The following is a 19,179-nucleotide window of genomic DNA, read 5'->3' as shown; positions in this document are numbered from 1 at the left end:
GATACTGTAAAAATAATAATTGATCTATGGCTATTAGATGTTTGCATGCATTAGACGTTTGCTCATGTTTTCATGAATAAAATGAAACGGAGAATGGGCTTATTTTCATGTCAGTTGTAATCTTGTGTTAACACCCAACCCAAAACACATGACTTTCTATAGCCACCACCACTGTAGTCCATTTGCAGGGTGTCTGTCCTGAGTTGGCCAGGATCACCTCCCTTCTGCCTGGGCAGTCGGAGCTTTGGGAGTTCATCTTTCACAAACACTTTAGAAATACTGAAGCCATTCTATGGGTCAGTGCTGAATTTAAGGAGCTACATATCAACTTGAATCAGACTGATTACAACTCCTCTGAACCTAATTGGCAAAACCTAACTGCATTCATGTTTTATTAAAAGCAACTTTCATTACACAGGCGGTGCTGTCAGAAAAATAAATTACATCTGCAAGTACTTAGGTATAAAATTTTGCAGATAACTTCCAGTTGTCGGTAATTTTATATTAGAAACTGTTTTTCCAATACATGCTAAAACTTTGTTCATCAGTATTAAACACACTTTACCTACCACTCTTGGAATATTTATGGGACTTGTAATATAACCTTTTTTTTTTTTCTCCTTTAGAGATTTAGTAAACTGTTTGCTGCCAACTTTAATTCTGGCAGCCTCCCTAGGCCCTTTGGAAACTATAGATTGGTTCGCGTTTTACATTCCACTGCTTACCATTCCCCCTCCTACAATAGATTCTGATCCATTAAAAAAAAAAAAAATAGTGGTAAGTGTTGGCTGCAAAACACTTGCAAATACAACAAATGACTCATATAAACTTAGAGATGGGGAAAATTATAAAGAAGACCTAATTCACTCTCTACCACTGAATAAAATGTTTATATCCCTGCTTTAGGAAGTTTTTGTTGACTGTCCCTATAGGAGTCCCCCAAAATTCTGTTTTCCTGGTTGTACCCTTAATTTACAACAATGCAGTCAGGTTATATTTGTCACCACAACCAGATTCCAAAATAGACCTTTGTATTACTTCAGGATGCTTTTGCTAGCAACAAACATTGACTAGTAGTAGCTTAAGAAAGCAAAACTTTTGGCCAGGGGCAGTGGCTCCCACTTGTAATCCTTGTTCTTTGGGAGGTTGAGATGGGAGAATCACTTAAGGCCAGGAGTTTGAGACAAGCTTGGGCAATATAGCAAGACCTCGTCTCTACCAAGAAACAAACAAACAAAAAAGAAAAGAAAAGAAAAAAATTTAAGTAGCCAGGCATGGTGGCATGTGCCTCTAGTCCTAGCTACTAAGAAGGCTGAGGTGAGAGGATTGCTTGAATCCAGGAGTTCAAGGCTGAAGTGACATGGTTAAGTCAGTGCACTTCAACCTGGGTAACAGAGCAAGACCTTGTGTCTAAAATAAATAAGTAAATAATTTTTTAAAATAAATTGAAAACAAAACTTTTTATTTTGAAATGATTTAAGCTAACAGAGCACTGCTAGCATTGTATGGAGAATCCCATATACCATTTATCTGGCATCTTGTAACATTAACATCTTACATAACCAAGATCCATTTGTCAAATATGAGAAATTGACATAAGTACAATACTATTAACTATTTGGAGTTTTTTTCCAGATTTTCCTCTCATGTCATTTTCTGTTCCAGGATTCAGTTCAAGATCCTACATTGCACTTCATTTTCCTCATTTTCTTTTCCAATCTGTTATGGCAACTTAGTATTTCCTTGTTTTTTATGACCTGGAAACTTTTGAAGAGTACCGGCCAATTGCTTTGTATAATGGTCCCTAATTTGAGACTATATAGTCTTCTTCCATGACTAGACTAGGGTTATCCTTAATGGGAAGAATGCCATCAAGGCAAAGTGCTCTATACCTGCAGGCATGTGATGACGTCTCATCACTGGTGATGTTAATCTGGATCACTTGGATTAGGTAGTGACTGCCGGCTTGCTCCACTGTAAAATTGCTGTTTTCTCTTTGCAATTAATACATCTATGTGGGAAGAGATATTTAATAAGAAATATCCCACTTCTCATTAAACTTTTGCTCACTAATTTTAACATCCATCAGTGGATCTTACTTGCAGTAATTATCACTGAGGTATTCCGATGGTGATTTTCTTTTTCTTGCTTCTGTCTGTCTATTAATTGGAATTTTTCTGTAAGGAAAAGGTGTCTTTTCTGCTCTATCTTTTTATTTATTTGACTATTTGCTTATCAGTAGAGACACAAGGATATTTATTCTTTAGGTTATAGCAGTCATATCATTATTTATTTTGTTGCTGAAATTTTCCCCAATCATGTAGATCATTGGGAACTTTTTCAGGTTGGCTCCTGTGCCCTCCTGCTTTTTTCGTTTTTGTTTTGAGGCAGGGTCTCACTCTGTCACCCAGGCTGGAATGCAGTGGCACAATCAATCACGGCTCACTGCATCCTCAACCTCCCAGGCTCAAGCAATCCTCCCACCTCGGCCTCCTGAGTAGCTGAGACCACAGGTGCATACCATTACACCTGGCTAATTTTTAAAAAAATATTTTGTACAGTTAGGGGTCTCACTATGTTACCCAAGCTGGTCTCAAACTCCTGGGCTCAAGGCATCCTCCTGCCTAGGCCTCTCAAAGTACTGGGATTACAAGCATGAGTTACCATGCCTGGTCTTCTCTGTCCTTTTAACATGCACATTACTTTTTTTTTCTTTCAAAGTACTTCCTTTTGCAAAAAATTTAACTGAAAAATAATAATTATATATATTGATGGGGTACAATGTGACATTTTGATATAAGTATACATTATGGAATGACTAAATCAAGCTAATTGACATATCCACCAGCTTGTCTTTTGTGGTGATGAGAACATTTAAATCTACTCTCCTAGAAATTTTGAAATACACAATGTAGTATTAATAACTATGGATCACCATGCTGTGGTAATAGATCACTAGAACTTAGTCTTCCTGTCTAACTCATTGCTTTATAGCACCACAATATGCCCCAGGCTCATCTTGATTTTTTTTGCCCTAGCCCAGGAATCAATCAGTTTTCCTAAGAACCTTGGTTTGTTTTATTGGAGAATGATATTTAAGTGCTAGGAGTGCTGCTTGATACTGGGACATTACCGTTTTTATGCCTTCTAAGGAGATAGAGTTAGAAAATGTAAACCTATATATAAACACTAGCCCATGTGTACACACATATTTATGTTTACTTTGTTATTGAACTATCTGCATATATATACATATATATACACACATATATATTTAAAATCATGAGTTTATACTAACAGCTCTGACTCTAAATCTCCACCACACAGTTTAGTCTAGCTTTCTTCACTTCCTCATTTGTATTATAATTTCTTCCTCCGACCATGGGAAACCTGTTTCTCATTATCTACAATATATTTACTATTTGTCCAGTGCTACTCTACATATAGTTTCGGAATTACTAACCCTTCCCCTGTGAAAAACACATTTACCAACTGAATACAATGTGTGTGGTTCCTGTTGCCTTTAGCCTGACAGTATCCAGTGAGAACACTGTATTCCAAAGTGACTTAAATCAGTTCCTTCATCTCCACTGCCTTCAGTGTGGTTATTATTAATTTGTAACAGTTGGATTCATTGTCACAGGCTGAAATCCATCTTGGGTTCTTCTCCATCCTGGTTGACTTTTTCAAAAATTTATATAAAGTAAGATTCATTTTTTTGTAGTTACAGTTCTATGAGTGTTGACAAATGCATAGAATTGTGCATTCATCACTTACAGATCATTTCCATCACCCTCGTGCTGTTGCCTATGTTTTCAAACCCATCTCCTCATCCCACCACCCCTGGCTATCACTCATCTCTTTTCAGCTTCCATAGTTTTGCTTTTTCCAGGATGTCATTAAATTGAATCATATGATAAGTAGCCCTTGTTATGGTCTAGCTTCTTTCTCTTAGCAAAATGCATTTAAGATGTATCTACATTATGTTAATAAAGTTTGTTCCTTTTCATTGCTGAGTAGTATTCTACTGAATGGATTTTCTAATCATTTTCTAGTTGAAGGATGTTGGGTTTTTTCTCTTATGTCTCATGCATTCGATGTCATATCTCAATACTTTTTGCATAAGCCAAGATTACCCAACTTTTCTCATATGTTGTCTTCTAGCAGTTGTATAGTTTTATGTTTTACATTTAGGTATATGATGATCAATTTTGAGTTAATTTTTGTATAAGTCATGAAGTATAGGTCAATGTTGATTATTATTGTCATTACTATAACTAATATTATTTCATATTTGAATATTCAATTGTTCCAGGCCCATTTGTTGAAGAAAAACATTCTTTCTCTATTGAATTGCCTTTGCCTTTTTGTCAAAGATCAGTCAAGTCTATTTGTGTGGATCTATTTCCAGACTTTCTATTCTGTATCAATAATCTATTGAATAATCCTTTCTCATTTTCTTGGTTACTATAGTTTTATGAAAAGTCTTAATATTGGGTAATGTGAGTCCCCCAAGTTTGTTCTCCTTTCATAAAATTACTTTGAGTATTCCAGATCATTTGCACCACTAAATTTTCTTATATAGCAAGGTCTACAGTAGGCGAGGTTGTTGGTTCCAGGTTTGATATAGTGGTTCTATAATGTCATCAATGGTCCAGGTTCTACCTGACCTTCCTCCTGTATGTTTTCACTGCTTCCCTAAGCTTGGAGGTAAAAATATAGTTGATTATTATATTTTGTCACAGTTCTAAGCATCTCCTGTTTACATTCAAGGCAGGAAAAAGGAGCCATGTGTTGAGAAGTTCTCCTTTTTTTACATTGGGTAAAATATTGTATTAAAGCTTTCATGACCAGCTCTAAGAGCAAAAGGAAAACAGAATGAGGTTGTACCAGCTTAAATCAGTGCTTCTCAGCTAGGGGTGAGTTTGCCTCCCAGAGACATTTTTGATTGTGCATACTTAGGCTCATGCTATGCATGTATAGTGGGTAGAAGCCAGGGATGCTTCTAAACATCTTACAGTGCATAAGGTAGTCCCCTGCAATAAAGAATTACTTAGGCCAAATTAGTGCCAGGGTTGGGAAACCCCCAATCAGATTGATTATGTCCCTTGCAAGTCTTTCTTGGGGCTGGGGACATTGACTCTCAAACAAACCACAGAAGGTGAGAGCAAGGAAGACAGGGGCATAGCAAACAACTAGTTGATCTACCTTAGACAGTTGCCCACTTTGAGCCAGAGTTGTAAAAAGAGTATGGGGATGGGTATATAATTATCAAAAAATTAAACTCTTGTCATCTGTATCCCAGTGTGGTGGCGATGGGGACTACCAACAAACCTGATGAAAATGCTAAAGAGTATGGTGAACCCCTAACCCAGTGGGAAAAAAGTCAGCTCTCAGTGGTGGAGAATGAGAGGTGAAAAACCCAACCCAGGAAGCCCAACGAGATGATTTCCCAGAGAAGGGACCCACAGAAAGCATGCTGTGGTTCAAACCTAGGGGTGGCAGATGGGAAAAGAATAAGTTCTGTCTTTAACAGCATCTTCTGTACTGAATAGCAGAACATTAAGACAATAAAACTATTCTCGAGTCAGCTTAGTCTAAGAAGAGGCATTCAGAATGCTGGAAACCATAATGGCAGAACCACTTCCCTTGGGTTTATCTGTGACTGTTCATGCATGCGTGTGAGTGTGTGTATGCACGTGTGTGTGTGTGTGTGTAGAAAAGACAGTGGGATAAAGACAGAGGACAGAAAGATGATTAAGAGTGCTTGCTCTGCCTCAGACCTGGGTACCAGCACTCGATCCACCATGTCTCAGCATGGTGAACCTGATCACCTCAACAGGACTCATGGAATCTCTACTTACTTACTTCCAAAATGAGAGTAATTTGTGGACTCACTATATAGTTAGCCATGAGAGTTAAATTCTTGCAAAGCGTGAAACACAGTCTTCTGACTATGGCAACCGCTAACCAAATGTTAGCTGGTCTATTATATGATTATATCCAAAAGAATGTTCATGTAGGTTTTGTTGTAGTTCTCAGCAGTGAATGTGGAAAATAATTTACTGACTGTCTCAGTAGCAGAAGTATTGCAATCACTGGAGAAGACTTATTCCATTTTTCTCCAAGAGCTTCCAAGGGGACCTGACTGCCAGCACATGGAAACCCCAGGACAGAGACCCAGGTCCCCTGTGGTCATGTCTACCTCAGGACCAAATAGCCTATGTTCTCAAATAACTGCGTGCAGCCCCACATAGTAACTGTAGCACTTTGAGCAAAGAATAACATCAAGAATACTGCTTGAGACAGAATTCTCAAGATACATGTGCAGTTTAGCATGGGGATCAGGCGAAGGGGCAGGGTTTCAGAGGCAGCAGATCAGCGGAAGTCAAAACCCATCCCCCTCCTTTTTCCCATATCCAACCCCTCCCTGGGCCCTCTAGATTTGACTTAAATCCACTCCCTTCTTCCCGTAGCCTCTGCAAACCCTCTGCCATCTCACTAATGCACCAAAATCTGTATTTGTTTCTTAGAGCTGCTTTAACAAAGTGCAACAAACTGGGTGTCTTAGTAAATAGAAATGTGCTGTCTAAAGTTCTGGAGGCCAGAAGTCCATGATCGAGGTATAGGCAGGGCTATCTTCTCTTTGATGGTACTAGAGCTAAGGGAGGATGTGTCCCAGACTTCTTTCCTACCTTCTGGCAGTCTTCTGGCTTGTAAGCAAAAAATAAAAAATAAATAAATAAATAAAATTTTTTTTAAAAAAAGCACAACTGCAGTCATCACATGGCATTCTTTCTGTGTGCCACCACACCAAAATCTGTGTCAGAGTTTTCCAGAAAAAAGAACCAATGGGGCCGGGCACAGTGGCTCAAGCCTGTAATCCCAGCACTTTGGGAGGCTGAGGTGGGCAGAGTGCCTGAGGTCAGGAGTTCGTGACCAGTCTGGCCAACATGGTGAAACTCCATCTCTACTAAAAATACAAAAACAATTAGCCAGGCGTGCTGGCGTGCGCCTGTACTCCCAGCTACTAAGGAGGCTGAGGCAGGAGAATTGCTTCAACCAGGGAGGTGGAGGTTCCAGTGAGCCGAGATCGCGCCACTGCACTCCAGCCTGGGGAACAGAGTGAGACTGCATCTCGGAAAAAAAAAAAAAAAAAAAAAAAGGGCCAATGGGAAATATATTTTAAAAAATTTATTTTTTTCCTTCTCTCTCTCCATCTTCCTCTCTCTCCATATATATAAAATTATAAATACATATGTAACCATATATAATTTATATATGTAATTATAAATTATAATGATATATCTTCATTATTTCTCTATATGTAACATGAGGAATGAATATATATAATTATATATACATATGTATTATACACATACATATTATGCACATATGTGTATTATATATACATATATAATTATATATTCACCTCATATATATTTACATATAAATATATAGATGTATATAGATAGATATTTATATATAAATTGATGAAGGCAGCCATTGCTACCCAAGTCTCTTCGTGGCCTACCTGAAACACGGAGGTTTCGAGAGTTCCATGCATCATCCCTGTCATAGGCTTGTGTGAGGGGACCCTTCCTTCATGGCTTCCTGTCTCTCCATTTTATTAGGGTTTGACATCAGTGACTCCATTTTGATACTGATAACTTTTGCAATATATACAAAATACACATACTATATATAATATGGATATGTACATATATGGGTGTGTGTGTGTTGTGGGTGTGTGTGTATTATGTTTGGGTTCAGGACATACTACCCCAAATATGACTATAGGAGACCGGATATGCCACCCCAAAATATATTTGCTTCGCATATTTGGAAATGGTTATTCTGAAAAACTTCAGACACAAGAGTAGCTCTGAAAAGCTGTTTTTCTTTTGTAAAAGAAATTTACATCTATAAAGAAAATATGCATTAGTATCTGTATCAGAAAGAGCAGCTCCATTACAACTTTTATTACCTGAAAGACTTACCTGCATAACAAGACAAATTGTATTCACTATACTTTCCTCCTCTCGCCCTTCCATAAACTTGTCTCTACCACCCCTCAGAAGCCAAAGCCCCTATTCCTTTCTATAGCCCAGGATATTAAATAAGCTTCAATCATCTGGTCTCTCTTGGAGTCTCATATATTTGTGGGACTCCTGTGCTCACATATGTAATAAATGTGGTTTTGTTCCTGTTGATCTGTCTTGTGTCCATTTAAGTTGTAGCTCAGCCAAGGAACCTAGAAAGGTAGAGGGAACCATTTTCCCTCCTCCACAATACATACATACATAGTAAATACATACCTACATATATTACTTACTCAAACTTAGAGAGAGAGAGAGAGAGACAGAGAGAGAGAATTTAAGGAATTGGCTCATGTGACTGTAGGGGCTGGTGAGTCTGAAATCCATAGGGCAGACTAGCAGGTTAGAAACTCAGGTAAGAGTTGATGGCATAATTTTGAGTCTAAAATTCTCAGAGCGGCAGGCTGGAAACTCAGGCAGGTTTTCAATGTTGCAGTCGTAAATAGATTTAGTCCCCACTGGTCTGCCCTTATCTTTTCTTGCCTTCTTCAATCCATTCCCCACATAGCAGTCACGGTGAGTTTAAAATGCAAATAGGATCATGTGACATTTCTTCTTAGAATACTTCAGTGAATCCCTTATTGATTGTAGAATAAATTACAAACTCCTAATGGCCTGAAAGGGAGGGCCTCAATTTGTGCAGAATAGTTCTGGTTTCAAAGTGTTATTCTGGTTTTCAATAGCACCTTCTTCTCTCAGACATGTCCCGGGAAGATGATAAACCATATCTTATGATCAGCCCACCTCGGCCTGGAGTGGCCTGGTGCCTGCAGAATCTCCAGCTAATATCATGCCAGTGTCCCCTTCTACTCCTCACTCAGACCATGCTGACCTGTCAGTCCCTCCCTCCACCAGCCTCCCTCCTCTTGAAGCCTTTGGCTAGGCCATTGCCTCTGCTGGGGACTCTCTTCCTTCTAAGCTTCCTATACTTGTTAATTTCAAATATTTCTTGGATCTCAGCACCATTGTTACTATTACCCCGACCCTTTTCTAGAGAGATCTCCCTGAGTGTATTAGAATTCTCAGAAGACACAGAACTAAAAGAAAGGCTGTGTATATACAGTCATGTGTCACTTAGCAATGGGGGATACATTCTGAAAAATGTGTTGTTAGGTGACTTTGGGGCTGTGCAAACATCCTAGAGTGCACCTGCCCACACTTAGATGGTGTAGCTCATGACACACCTAGACTCTATGGTATGGCCTATTACTCCCAGGCTATGAACCTGTACAGCATGGGACTATACTGAATACTGTAGGCAGTTCTAACACAATGGTAAGTGTCTATGTGTCTAAACATATCTAAACATGGAAAATGTACAGTAAAGATAGAATAGTGTAATCTTATGAGACCACCATTGTATATGCAATTCATCATTAACCAACACATCATTAGGCAGCCCATGACTATCCATGGCTTACTCAATTATGGAGGTAAAGAAATCAGTTCCAAGATCTGTAGTCAGCAAACTGGAGACTTAGGAGAGCTGATGTATAGCTAAAGTCTGAAAGCTGACAAGCTTGAGACCCAAAAAGGGCCAAAATTTCAGTCTGAGTCTAAAAGCTGGAAAAGACGCAAGTCCCAGCTCAAGCAGTCAGGCAGAAGGGGGTTCCCTCTTACTCAGCCTTTTGGTTCTATTCAGGTTTTCAATTGTATGGATGAGATGTGCCCACAATGGGGAGGGCAACCTGCTTTACTCAGTCTACTGATTCAAATGTCAGTCTCATCCAGAAACACTCTCACAGACACACACAATAGTGTTTGGCCAAATGTCTGGGCACCCCATGGCTCAGTCAAGTTAAAATATAAAAATTAACCATCATACTCAGCTTTTCAACCGTGTTTGTATGAGCCAGTAGCAGAAGGAAGATGTGAATATGAAGTCAAGGTTGCTGGCCTGAGATATCAGAGGGCATGCAATTGGAAAAACCCAGAAATAAGCCGATGCAGCACAACATTGTGAGTAGAATGAAAACTGAAAGCTCTTGACTCAGATACACAGGCTGGTTTCTTTTCTTCCCTGTAGTCATTGGTTACAGTCTCAGTTGAACTTTAAAGGATTGGGTGATGACCCACGGAAATGAGGGATACATGGGGTCTGTTTTTGACCATCTTCCTCCACACATTTCCATGTGTGGCTTGTTTCTGCATGACTGATTTACTGACTGGGAGGTGTCTGCAGGTGTAATGTTTCTGTCTCTTTCCCGCCAGCCTTCTCCCCTCCCCTCCCTTCTCCTCCACTCTTATCCCTCTCTCTTCCGTCCTTCTCTCCATCTCTACTCTTTCTTTTCTCATCTCTTTCTTTTTCTCTTTTCCATTTTAATTATTTAATGCCTTCAGGCAAAGCTCCAGGAGACTAAAACAAGAGGGTCAGATTTCTCTAAATCTTAAACCAGAAAACTAGACTCGGTCCTCTTTGGCACTCTGCTTTTCCCAGGCCCTGGCAATTTTCTTTTGAAGCCTCTTTCTCACTGCCTGATGTCCTTGCCCTTCCTTACTTGATTCCAATGACAGCTTACAAGTAGCACCCTGGTTTCCAGCACCCTACCATCAACCTCCCCCCTCCACAACTCCTCTACTCCTCCAACAGAGGTGAACACTCTCAGCAAACTGATCTCTTCCCTTTGATGCAATTGACAAAATGCAGAAATAAGCCTATATAGCACAACGTTGTGAGTAAAATGAAAATTGAAAGCTCTTGACTCTCTTTCTTTCTCAAGAGCCTACTGTGACTCCCTTTTGCCCAACCCATCAGGTCTGAATGTTTCTACTTTGATTTCAAAGTTTTCTGTGTTCTAGTCACCCCTTGCCTTCTCAGCATGAGCCCCCACCAGGGCAGGGCATGAGGCATCTGCTGTGGTCTAAGCTCCTCAAGCTATTCTTCTCCAGCCTCCAGCCTATCTCCAGTCCTCTACATACCCTTCAGGAACCCTTTCCCCCTGCTCTTCCACTCAGTCACATCTTCTGTGGCCACAATGACACTTCAGCTGAAGAATGATCTGGAGATGCTCATCTCTCCTTGTCCTGGCCTCTGTGTCTATGTAGCAGTCTTGGGTGCTCTTATCTCATCAAATAATAGATTGCCACTCTTTGAAGGTAGCAGTTGTGACTTTAGGTTTAATTTATCACTGTGTCTGGCACTCATAACATAGTGCCAAATGCAGATACATAATCATTGTATATATTTATGGGGTACATGTGTATACTGTGTAATGGAAGCCAAGGGTGGAGCAGCCCCAGCTCCCTTACTCATCCCCGGAGTGGAAATTGACAGGTCTCAGTGCACACTCTTCCACAAGGCTCTCTCCTGCCACTTGGAGGGAAGCAGAGCTCACCCACCGAGGACTCCCCGGGTCTCTTTCCATCCTGAGAAACATGCATTTTCTGAGTTGTGGAGCTGTGACGCAGCAGGATTACACATGTGCTGCTGTGAAACCTGAAATCAGAGCCAGGCGGGACCTCCCCTGAGAAAGGCTGCCTATAAATCGTAAAACCCTTAAATGAATAGCTTAGGGGCACAGGGTTGCCTTGGGTTAGGGTTAATTGGGCCGAGTACAAAGAGTTTTATGTTCATAACTTACTATCCATTTACTCTTCCTGATTTTCTGAAAGTTATTTTGCTCTGGGGCAAATTTGTATTTGCTTTTCTGACAATGATGAGTTTGAAGCTGAACCCTTTTCAGCTGTTGGGAACTTGTAAGTTGCTCAATATCTACCAGATTTTCTCTCTCATGCATCCATTTTGGATAAGAGGAGAGGAGGGGTTTTGTTTCTTTAAGTTCTCCTTCTCTACGCAGAAAATTGCTTCAAACTAATCTGTGCTTTGCTCTTTTAATGCCCTGAAAACATTTTTCGTTTTTGACTATTTATTCCCTAACATATCGTAGGTTAACATTCTAGCCTCTGTTTTTCAGTATTAAGCTGGGGGCTAAAGCCCAGACTATGTCCAGTTAGACTTGAGCCCACATACCTGGTCTGTCACTATTCACTTCATGACTTGATTCCAGCCATTTAATCTCACTGAGCCTCAGTTTCTTCACATGCAGGTTGGTTCTGACTACAAGTCATGGCTTTTGTGTAGATTTAATGAAATAATATTGTATGCACAAGGTGCTACTGTATTCCAGGCAAATAGTTAATGCACTAATGCTACCATGGAATACTGACTAGAATAGTGGTTAAGAATGCAGGCTCTGAAGCTAGACTGCCCGGGGTTCAAATCCCAGTTCTATTTTGGACAAATTAGGTTAAACTCCCTGTACCTTAGGTTCCTGGATTGCAAATGGGAGCCCATAATTATACTGCTACATTGGATTTTTGTGAGGATTAAATGAGCTGATATGTGGGAAATGCTTAGAGTCCTTTCTGGCACGTAGCACACTATCAAAAAAAAGTGTTAGCTGTTAAGATTACAGTAGTCACAAGACTTCCTATCTGCGAAGCTGTTGCTTTCCAAATAACCTGCTCATCATCAAATCACCTTTTCTCCTCAAATGAAACACACTCAACCCGTCATTCTGATCACTCCAGTTTTCTCTCCTTCGGCAAGGGCAGCTTGCCTGAGCACCTGCAAAGGGCTTGGTAGAAGGCAGCATAGAATAAAATCCTGTGAAATGTCAAAATGTGAACAAGAAGCTGCAGGAAACACCATTCACTGCTTTACAGGGAGGGTGACCCACACATAGTCAGTTTGGACTGGATTAAAAACGATGGGAGCACCACTGTCCCCTCCCGATACAGCTAGAATTTCTTATTTACAACTGAGAAAACTGACTGATCGAATCCACAAAAGGAGATTCATAGAGATTTCATAGAGAGAAACAAAATGGAGATACCACGACACCCTAGGAGAAACACTGAAGTACTCCTGTTCCTGACTTGCCAAGTCCTGATTCCCATTCATATCTCCTTCTGGGAGACATCCCTGGATCCTTTCAAAAGTATCTCTGGTATACTTGGGCTGTTCTGAGCAGATTTCTGTTCCTTGTAAGCAAAGAGGCTTGATGAAGCCAATCTTGATGGACATGTTGGATGAGACTATGTTGCCATCTCTTAAATCCCTGCAAGGTCTTACAGCTCCTCAGAAACCACATGTTCAATGAACAGTGGACTGTAGCCCCATTACGCACGTGCACACTCACACAAAGATAATAAAGCCAAGTTTACATGTGGAAGAACATATTGAGAATTTTCTCTACCAAGAGTCACATACAAGAGATTCTTTTTTCTCACTTTCTCAGGCTGATGCACCTCTAAATGTTCTCGTTAGCTCTAGCTCTGATACCATCATGATGGAGGTGGTGAGCAGGCCCCTTCTTCCAACGAAAAAATATTTAAAAAGACCGACAGAGGAAATCCATGAAGAGTCAACTTAAGAAACAATACAAAATACACTAGTTTACAAACACTTAATTTTTTGGAACTCTTCCTTCATTCCTCAAAACCAGAAAGTGACATTTGTCAGAGAGAGCCCCTGGGATGGCAGAGTCCCAAATCAGCTCCTCCCATGAGTCACACCCCAGAACTGACAAAAGAAGGGGGCATGACATAGCAGATAGACCACTGGTCTGGGTGTGGGACCACCTGGCTTCAGGGTGGGAGTCCCCACTCTGTCACTGTGGACCCTTGGGAAAATCACTTCTCCTCTCGGACTTCAGTTTCTCTTTCCCTAAAATGGGGAGGTTGGGTTTTCACACCAGCCTGTGCCTCACAGCCACCTCAAAGCTCCCCCCATACCTCACGTGTCAGGAGCTCTGGAGTCTGTAGGAACTGGGGGTTCATGTAATTTATAAAGGCTTCTCTACTTTTTTGCCTTGTCCTAAAACAATTGGCTCACATGAGACTTTGTCCAGTCACCAGCAACTTGGAGATTCTCAGTGTGAGTTGAAATGAGGTAAAATGTACCATCTAAGAGGCTAACAGTAGCTTTACTTTCTGCTGAGAGTCTAACTTTTCCCTTGCCTTATTCCTCAGAAACACATGATTGAAATTGAATTTTGATGTTTAGACTTCAAATGCATCATTTCTCAATATATAATTAATTGTTAATGATGGCATGAAATTTAGAAAATCATGGATTCTGATTCTAAATCCTAACTCCAGCCCTTTGAGTTATTTACTTGGGAAGGGATTCCGCGTCCCCAAACCCCAGTTTCCTTGTGGGTACAATTGGGAGAGTTTGGACACATGCTCCCGAGCGTTAAGGCAGATAATTCATACAAAGCATTTATTCCTCTGACTTGCACAACATTAAAGCTCAGGGCATGTCAGCCACTATTACACTCTTCTTCTGATACTGATAGAGTCCCACGCTGACCCCACCGTGGCCTTTTAATAAGACCGCCAGAGGCTATTTGGTGTGGGACCCTTCCTTTTACTGGAAAGTGAATACCTTTTCATGACCCAGAAACAACCATCACACACTCCCAAGACCCGTGATTTGGGTCATGGGAAGAGACACTGAAACTACTGCATTGTTTATCTCCAAGGCCTTATGCAATGTTTTTCCCACTATTTTTAAGCTCCCCAGCCTTGCCTTTCCCCTACTTCAACTCCCTTACGCTCAGCCCCTTGTTCAGTTCAGCTATTTCAGTTTTGGGTTGAATGGTCTAGACAGGAACCAAAAAATGCGCAGTCTGCATATGGGTCCCCCCTGTGGGCCCCACAATTTTTCCAAAAAGAGTATAGGGACATGGGGCTGATTGACAGAGGAACTTTAATTTGATGAACTAATCCATCTAACGCACACACCACGGAACCTGGCACACCATAGTGCTTCATAAATTGTGAAAATACAGTGTTATGATTATCTGTAGACTGTAAATCCTGTGGCTTTTATTTGCTTGGCCTTCTTCTATTATTAAGAGAATATCCTGGAACCATGGCCAATAGCTCAGCTACCTTGGAGCAAAATAGGAAAGACAGTTCAGTCTGATTTGGGTGGACTTCTCTGACCCTTGACACATTTTGTTATAAACCTCCCCAGTAGTTAGCAGTAGCTGCACAACACACAAACACAAAATCTCAGTGGCATAGAGCAATAGGCACTTACTTAGTTCACATGCCCGTGAGCAGCTGATCTCATCCTCCCCGTGGCGTCAGTGAGCTAGTCTGGGCATGTCTTTCTCATAGTCATGGGGGACACACCAGAGTACACTTACACAAACAAGCACACGAACACATTTCAAGTCCCTGCTACATCCCGTCTGCTACGATTCCATTGGCAGACATAAATCAGGTGATGATACCCAAGATCCAAAATGAAGTATATTTCTCTCATGGAAGTGTAAGAAAGGGAGCAACTATTTCTGAAAAGGAATTCTTTAATCCACTACATCACTCCAAATTCCATTAATTCCCACAGTACTCCAATACGCACTTCTGACATTCTCATATGTGATGCATGTTGGGTAGGTGCAGAAAGGGGGAAATGGTCCTTTTCTGTTCCCAGACCAGCTGGAAGGAAGTCCCTCTCTCTACCTCCTCCATGCTGCCATTTTGCATTCATTCTGCAGGCAGCTGCTTCATAATCTCTGGCCGTTGCATATACAGACATTTTGCATCTCTTGTTAAGCTGAGAAAGTCAACCAAGGCTTCTACTTATTTTGGGTCTTAGAGAGCTCTGGAGTGGCTTTCAAGGTGTTGCTAACTTTATTTCTCCTTGGAAGATTCTCCAACAATGACAATCCCCCATTGCCAGAAGCCTGGGTCCCGTTCCTGTGGTCTTGTTGCATCCTCTGCACTCTTCCATTAGGGCATTTCTGATACAGTCACTATCATGGTTGGCTCATCAGGTCGTGTGATCAGTGTTTCTAAAAGGATGGACAGTATTCTTCTGAATCAGAATTTTCTGGGGTACTTGATATAATTCCGGTTCCCAGGCCTCACCATCAAAGGTCATATATAAAACATTTAACAACTGGGGGGAATGATACCAATCAAGCAGAACGTCACCTGCAGCCATAAGGGACTTCAGAACACTCAACTCTGCAAAACATTACTCTTTCATTCACTGAGGAATTGCAAGGAGTCCTGGGTTAGGGTCAGGACAGTTAGTCGGATTAGGGGGTAGACAAATGTCAGAGGGACTGTCTAATAAAGTAAATAAAAATAAAAATAAAGAAGTATTTTAATATTTCAATAATCAGTTCATCTGTCCTGGTATGTTCCACTTGAACCATCTCTGATTAGTCTTATTAGTCAAACTTTCTGGGGGTGAGGTTCAGGAATCTGTATTTTCAGCAAGTTTCAAATTTTGTTCAGCCTCAGGAGTCATTACTTATCTACTTATCTTGAGCAATATTTTGTTTTTAAGTTTGATAGACACCAAAAAATTACAGATATAATAAAGATAAACCCCTTTGCATTAACTACTAGAAACCTCATAGCAAAAAGTATGACTTGCTTATCTTTAGCAAGTGGCCCACCTGGTAGTATTTTGCTGAGGTCATGAACCTGGTTCTGACCAAGGAGTTGTGAGTGGTTAATATGCTACCTCTGAACGAAAGCATTTAATTGCTGATTTGAGACCCTCCAGAGCTCTCTTCCCCTCTGAAAGCAACACTTGAGAAGGTGGTTCCTCCATCATCCTGAGTTCTGGTACAAGGCTGTGAGAACAAGAGCCCCTAACCACCCCTCAGTGGCCACAGGCATCGATGAGAAATACACTTTTGTTGTGTTAAATCACTGAGATCTCAGGGTTCTTTGTTACTACAGCAAAACTTAACCCAATTGAACTGATAACCTAATTGAAATTTAGGGTTTGGGCTCAGTGTTGCCTTTCTTCAGAGCCCTTAGCCATTGCCTAATATATCATAATAATCCTTAATTACCATCCACCGCACAGATAAGGTCAAATATAAGAAGACACACAAAAGTGCTTTGTAATCTATAAACATTTTACAAACATTTTGGAAAAGCAAGTGATTCTGTCAAACTTAATGATATTGATCTTGTGCCCTCAACAAGGCTAAGGTCTTTAGAAGAAGAGATTCTGTCCTTGAGGACTTTGAGAGCTTAGATATTTCTAGGATATACCTACCATGTTATAGGACTCCTGACAAGTTCTTAAAGAATTCTTCCCAGTCATGTGGAACTGTAAGTCCAATTAAACCTCCTTTCGTTCAAAAAAAAAAAAGGATTCTTATAGAATTGCATTTAATGGGTGACATAGAAAATCAAGGAAATAGCTTTGTGACACAGAGTCCCTTTTTTTATTGGTTCTCATAATAATGGGAATTCTCCTGTTAAATCTTTAGAAACAAAATTGCTTCCCTTTATGTGGGACAAAAAATGGGAGCTTTCTAGCAGCCAATGTTTAGTTCCTGAGGAAGGTATAAGAGGACGGATGGAGGTCAGAATGGACTGTCCCTGACCCCAGGGACGAGAGATGGAGTAAATCATGAATATGATCACTACTGAAGCTGAGAAAGAGCCTATTAATGTCATGTAATGAATTTCAAAAAAGATACAGTTGCACTTAGGGTATTTAAACCTTGGAGGTTTAAACTAAATCATACTTGTCACATGCACACAGTGTCACTAATGAGCTTATGTAAATATTTAATCTTCTCTATTTGCATTACTCAACCCAGCCTACCTCACCAGTCCCTTCTCCCAGCCTTCTCTAACACCATCATCCAGCCTCCTGGAACTTTGGTTTTTGTAATTTGCCATGCACTTTATGCCTCTGGCCATAACATGTATGTTTCCCTCTGTCTGAACTTCAATCTTGCATATTTCCTTTTCTACCTACCAAACACCTACACATCCTTCAAGGCTCAGTTCAAATACATCCTCCTCTTTGGGAAACTTTGCCTGAACCATTTACAACTCCCCTGCCCTAGCAGAATTTTATTTTCCTCCTCTATGCCCCCATTACCTTGCGATCATTCCATAATTCTGGGTATCCCATCTATTTATTCAACAAATACTTATGAAATCTTGCTAGGTGCCAGTCCTGGGGCCAGGTGCTGAGTGTACAGAAGTGAATAAAAATTCTAATTATTGGTAACTGTGAGTTCATGGACAGCAAGTGTCTTATCTATTTTTTTTTAACTTCCAAGGATAATGCGTTTGTAGTCCTAAATAAATAATAAATACAGAATGTGTTCTCTTTATATCTCTTTAATAGGTGACACAGAGGTTCATGAAAATAGTTTTGTGACACAGAATCACTTTTTAGTCCACATTCTACTTCTGCTTACATCCATCAGGGCTATTTCAGTTGGAAGTAACAGAAATGAAATTCACACCAGTTTAGCTACAAAAGGGAAAATACTGGCTCATAGATTCCAGTAAAGATTGACCATTGAAGCTGGGGGAAGGTCAAGGAAGGTGACTAATTTTAGGAACAATAACAGTAACAAATAGCGAATGCTATTCAGAATCTCTGTGTTTTACCTTTCTGTTTCTCTTTGCCTCTTCTGTTAATTTTCACTGTCTGCAGCCTGGTTTTCTTGGCATGGCAGGAAACATGGTCTTCAAGAACATCCAGGTTTTAGGTCTTACAGCTCCGACCACTGATGACAGACTGCTGATTTCTCCTGCTTACAGTCTGCAAAGTTCAAGGGAAGAATTCCAATTGGTTCAGCGCCAACTATTTGCCAATCCTGGAGCTAACCAGTGTTACCAGGAGATTAGAGGATGATGATTGGATAGGTTGTCTCAGATGTCCAACCCCAAACCACCAACAAACAAAGGGTTTGGGGGTAATGTAGCGCCATCAGTTTCTCAAAAGCAAAGGAAGATGGTAAACAGATTGTCACACTTTTCTGTCACTGATTCCGTCATTCAGTTAATATTCATTGCATACATACTATGTTTAATGCATCATGCTAGGATGGAATGAGAAAAATAAACAAATAATAGGCAATTACTTATCTGGTCATCTGGTAGGAGACACTAGACAGGGATTGTGGCATAGTGGTTAGAAACTTGGGGTCTAAAGCCAAAGCACCAGGATGAAAATCCCAGCTATATGATTTATGTGGCTGTGACCTTGGGCCTCTCTGATCATAGTGTCCTTCTCTGTAAAATGGGGATAAGGCTCACATCGTCTCAGGTACCAGTTGTGAGACTC

At 40.5% G+C, this 19,179-nt stretch overlaps 1 long non-coding RNA gene across 2 annotated transcripts in view; it reads right to left on the bottom strand.

Annotated features, from left to right (window-relative positions):
- The window catches only part of LOC102137358 (uncharacterized), a 76,090-nt gene extending 57,455 nt beyond the window's left edge, over positions 1 to 18,635 (bottom strand). For both annotated transcript variants that reach the window (XR_012428941.1, XR_001487565.4), the window contains exon 1: positions 18,501 to 18,635. This is a non-coding gene — a long non-coding RNA (uncharacterized lncRNA). The remainder of the gene's footprint in view (positions 1 to 18,500) is intronic.
- Positions 18,636 to 19,179: the final 544 nt, after the last annotated feature.

The sequence above is a fragment of the Macaca fascicularis genome, chromosome 20 (assembly GCF_037993035.2).
Source record: "Macaca fascicularis isolate 582-1 chromosome 20, T2T-MFA8v1.1".
NCBI lineage: Eukaryota > Metazoa > Chordata > Mammalia > Primates > Cercopithecidae > Macaca > Macaca fascicularis.
This window is presented reverse-complemented; position numbering and strand designations above follow the sequence as displayed.